The sequence below is a fragment of the Eriocheir sinensis genome, chromosome 49 (assembly GCF_024679095.1).
Source record: "Eriocheir sinensis breed Jianghai 21 chromosome 49, ASM2467909v1, whole genome shotgun sequence".
Classification (NCBI taxonomy): Eukaryota; Metazoa; Arthropoda; class Malacostraca; order Decapoda; family Varunidae; genus Eriocheir; species Eriocheir sinensis.
The window spans coordinates 12,117,362-12,122,361 of NC_066557.1; the positions used below are offsets into that span (position 1 = coordinate 12,117,362).

Genomic DNA, 5,000 nt, shown 5'->3' on the forward strand with positions numbered 1-5,000 from the left:
GAAAAGGAGGAGGAAAAGGGGGAAGTAAAAGGAGGAAGAAGAAAGGAAGAAGGAAAAGATAATGATGGAAAAGGAGGAGGAGGAGGAAAAAGGGAAAAGAAGGAAGGAGGTGAAGTGGGAGAATAAAAATAAGAAAAGCAGAAAGGAAAAGAGGAAATAGGGATGGAAAAGGAGGAGGAAAAGGAGGAAAAAAAGAGGAAACAATAAAAATGGGAGATAAGGAAAAGAATGAAAGAAAGAAAGAAAAAGAGAGGAAGAAAGAGAAAGGGGTAAAAATTATAATGGAAAAGGAGGAGGGAAAAGAGAAAGGAAGAAGAAGGAAGAAAAAAGAAAGGAAAAGAAGGAAAACAAATGAATGTGCTGAGAATCTTTTAATCCTTCTTTTCTTCTCCTATTTTCATCATCTTATTTTCTTATTTTCTTCTTTTATTCCTTTCTTTACTTATTCTAAATCTATTCTCTTCTATTCCATTATTCTCTCTCTCTCTCTCTCTCCCAAGATAATGGGTAATGATACTAAGAGGAAAGATATTAGCTATAGGCCTGATATATGGGCGAGAGAGAGAGAGAGAGAGAGAGAGAGAGAGAGAGAGAGAGAGAGAGAGAGAGAGAGATTTATTGTTCCAGAAACCATAATGTCTTACAAAGGAAACACACACACACACACACACACACACACACACACACACACACACACACACACACACACACACATTTATCATATTCTCATTGTTATTTTTTACGTCTAGAAAGATTAACGTTTTTTTGTCCATATTAATGTTACCTGCACTACTACTACTACTACTACTACTACTACAGCTGCTACTACTATTCTACTTCTAGTACAGTTTTTATCACTGGTTTTTTTTATTTATTTTCAAACTAATCATACCTTATTTTAAAACTTTTTTTTTTCCTGTTTTCTGAAATTTCTGTTTTATTTTACTTTTCTTCACAATTTTCTTATTTTTTCAGATTTTTTTTCAATTTATTTTCTATTTTCACTCTTTTCCTATCAAATTACTTCATATTTTCATTCTTTTCTCATTAATTTACTTCATATTTTAATTATTTTCTCATTAATTGCCTTCTTATTTTCCTTTTTTTTCATTAATTAACTTCTTATTTCCTTTCTTTTCCCTCAATTTATTCATTTCTTCCTCTTCCTCCTTCTACTTAATTCTTTTCTTTTTTTCCTTTTCCTCCTTTCCCATCATTATTTTTCTTCCTCTTTTCCCCTTCTCTTTTCCCTCTTCTAACTTGTTTTATTTCATTTATTCCTTTTCTTTTCCTCCTCCTTTTCCATCATATAATTTCCTTTCTTCATCTTTTTTCCCTTCCCTTATTTTCAAACTCCCTATGTTTTTATGGTCTGATGTTCTTTTGTTCTATTTTTAAACTCCCTATGTTCTTATGGTCTGATGTTCTTTTGTTCTATTTTTAAACTCCCTATGTTCTTATGGTCTGATGTTCTTTTGTTCTATTTTTAAACTCCCTATGTTCTTATGGTCTGATGTTCTTTTGTTCTATTTTTAAACTCCCTATGTTCTTATGGTCTGATGTTCATGTTCTTATGGTCTGATGTTCTTTTGTTCTATTTTCAAACTCCCTATGTTCTTATGGTCTGATGTTCTTTTGTTCTATTTTCAAACTCCCTATGTTCTTATGGTCTGATGTTCTTTTGTTTTATTTTCAGACTCCCTATGTTCTTATGGTCTGATGTTCTTTTGTTCTATTTTCAAACTCCCTATGTTCTTCTGGTCTGATGTTCTTTTGTTCTATTTTCAAACTCCCTATGTTCTTATGGTCTGATGTTCTTTTGTTCTATTTTCAGACTCCCTATGTTCTTATGGTCTGATGTTCTTTTGTTCTATTTTCAAACTCCCTATGTTCTTATGGTCTGATGTTCTTCTGTTTTATTTTCTCTCATTTTCCTTCCTTTCGATTCGATTTTCTTCACATATTTCAATTATCCATTTAATTATTTCCATTCTTTTCGTCTTAATTTCCTTTTTATATTCATACTTTTCTCTTAAATTACTTGTTATTATTTTTATCCTTTTTCCTTCCTCTTACTTTTCTTTTTCATGTTTTCTCATTTTATTTTCCCCTCATTCGCATTTTTTATCATATTTCCATTTTTTCTTCCATTTTTTCCCATAATTACTTCATACACTTTTCTCAAATTTTTTTTTTGCTTAAATTATTCCTTATTTCCATAGTTTTTCCTTTCTTTTCCTTCCTGTCTTTGTTATTGTCCTTATTTAATTTTCCTTCCGTTCGCTTTTTTTATATCTTTCATTTTTTCCCCTTCCAATAACTGTGTTCGTACTTTTCTCCTTAATTTTCTTCCTATCTGCACAGTTTTCTCTTAACTTACTTTTTATGTCTATAGTTTTTTCTCCCTTTGCTTACTTCCTATTTTCACATTTTCAATTTACTCTTTTCCAATTCTCGATCTTTTACATGTATCTTTTTTCTGTGCAATTTCCTATTTTCTTACTTTTTCACAGTATATTTTTTTTATCTTCATAGTTTTCTTCTTAAACTGTTTCTTATTTTCATTCTTTTTCCTTTATCTTGTTTTCTCGTTCCCCTCATTTTGTTTTCTTTACATTCGCATTTTTTTTTTACATATACATTTCCACATTTTTTACTTTATTTACTTTCGCTTTCATCAAATTAGGTTCCTCATAAATTTCATCAAGTTTTTATACATTTTCCTTCTGCTTCCTATTCTCCCATTTCCCCTCATTCTAATGTTATTGGCTTTTATTTCTACTTCCTTTCTCGTTTCTTTTTCCATATTTCCATTTTTCACTTCATCTTTATATTTCCTTTCTTTTATTTACAGTCTTTTTCCAGTCAACTATTTTCTTTTACATATTTCCAGTTTTTGTTTGTTTTTTTGCATCATCTATTTTTTTTACGTTTCCTTTATTCCCCGTCAACTATCTCTTTTCTTTTCTTCTTTCTTCACATATTTCCATCTTTCGTTTCCCATCATCTAACCACTCTCTTTTTTCTCTTTGCAGGTAAGCATCATTTTCCCGGACCTTCCTCCTCCAGGTTTGAGTAAAATTAAGTCTCATAGACCTGTGTGACCTCTTGCTAGGGTGACCTGACCCCTCACTAAGCCGCCTCACCCCACGGTCACCCGTTAAATGTTGTCACCCTCAGAGAAAACGGTTGGTGTTGACGTGTTCACAATGGGCCGTGGGAGTTCACTGGTTTGACGCTGTGAGCTGTGAGCCTTGTAGAGCTGTTGGTTAATATATTTATTATGTTTTTTTTAATTGAAAATAATGAAGGAGCGAAGATACTGGTTAATTCTTGCACTTTGAAGTTAATCTTTTTTTCTTAACAGTGAAAGGGGTGAAGGAGCAAAGATACTGGTTAATTCTTGCATTAGAAAGTAGTACAGCATATGGGTGTGAGGGAAGATACTGATTTACTCTCACATTAGGAAGTTGGACAGCAAAAGGATGAGAGGGTAGAGATACTGGTTAACTCTTGCATTAGGAAATTGGACAGCATCATGATGAAGGAGTGGAGACATTGATTTACTCTTGTTTTAGAAAATTGGAGAGCAAAGATCTGAGAAGCGAAAATAGTGGTCAATTCTTGCTTTCAGAAAATGGGCAGCATGAGATTTAAAGAGTGGAGATAATGGTTTACTCTTGCATAAGGGAGTAGGACGAAAAGGTTCAATCTTGCATTAGGGATTTAGGGTTAAGGGTTATATATTACCCATTGATCTACTCTCTTAGTAATAGCATAGAGCAAACAGGACAAAAATAAAAGTAATTTTAAGTGAAGTAGGAACTCAAAGGTGAGGAACAGTTTAGAAGCTGTGGTTAGTTTAGTTTCAGCAATGATTGACTTTTCTTGCTGAGGGAGAGCTTGGATCAAAACGAAGGTGAGGAACAGTTTAGAAGCTGTGGTTAGTTTAGTTTCAGCAATGATTGACTTTTCTTGCTGAGGGAGAGCTTGGATCAAAACGAAGGCGAGGAACAGTTTAGAAGCTACCGTCGAGTTTTGAGTTGGTATTGACTGACATGTCTTACTGAGGGAGAGCTTGGATCAAAACAAAGGTGAGGAACAGTTTAGAAGCAGCAGTTAATTTAGTTATGGCAATGATTGACTTATCTTACTGAGGGAGAGCGTGGATCAAAACAAAGGTGAGGAAAAGTTTAGAAGCTTCTGTTAGTTTTAGTTTTGACAATGACTGACATATCTTACTGAGGGAGAGTGTGGATCAAAACAAAGGTGAGGAACAGTTTAGAAGCTTCTGTTAGTTTTAGTTTTGGCAATGACTGACATATCTTACTGAGGGAGAGCTTTTAACCCAACGAAGGCGAGGAACAGTTTAGAAGCTGCGGATAGTTTAGTTTTGGCAATGACTGACATATCTTACTGAGGGAGAGCTTTTAACCCAACGAAGGTGAGGAACAGTTTAGATGCTACCGTCGAGTTTTGAGTTAACTGACATTTACTGCGGGAGAACTTGGAACACTTTGAATGAGGTTGTAAATATATAATAATGTAGCAAAAATGTAGTTCGGAGTGCATGCAGAAGTTTGCGACGCGAGAGACAGCTGAGGAAAGGCTAGGTCAGGATAGCTAAAAGAAATGTCAGGCAATAGAAGTTGGAACTCAGATATGCAGAACTTTGCGGAGGTGAGAGGCAGTTGACGTAAAGTTGGGTGAGGTGAGGCGAGGAGAGGTTAGGCCAGGTCAGGTCAGGTTAGCTTGGGTCAAGATGGATGAAGGAAATGTTAAATAGGTTACATGAGGTTGTTAAGAAGCAGCCGTTGTTTTTTGTGTAGGGAAAAGATATATTAAATAGGTTAAGTTATGTGAGGTGGTGTAGAAGCTGACATTGATATTAGTGATGATTAAGAAAATGTTAAACAGGTCATGTGAGGTTGTTCAGAAGCCACTGGTGGTTTTTGTGTAGGAGTGTGTTGAACTTTCTTGGTAAGCGAGAGGTTGATGGG

At 34.4% G+C, this 5,000-nt stretch overlaps 1 protein-coding gene across 6 annotated transcripts in view; it reads left to right on the forward strand.

Annotated features, from left to right (window-relative positions):
- LOC126981948 (innexin inx2-like) overlaps positions 1-5,000 on the forward strand; it is a 186,296-nt gene that overhangs the window by 87,283 nt on the left and 94,013 nt on the right. The window contains exon 4 of one of the 6 annotated variants that reach the window (XM_050833660.1): positions 3,036-3,188. The exons of the other annotated variants lie outside the window; for them this stretch is intronic. The gene's annotated coding sequence lies outside the window, so the exon portion shown is untranslated. The remainder of the gene's footprint in view (positions 1-3,035; positions 3,189-5,000) is intronic. 6 annotated transcript variants of the gene reach the window in all.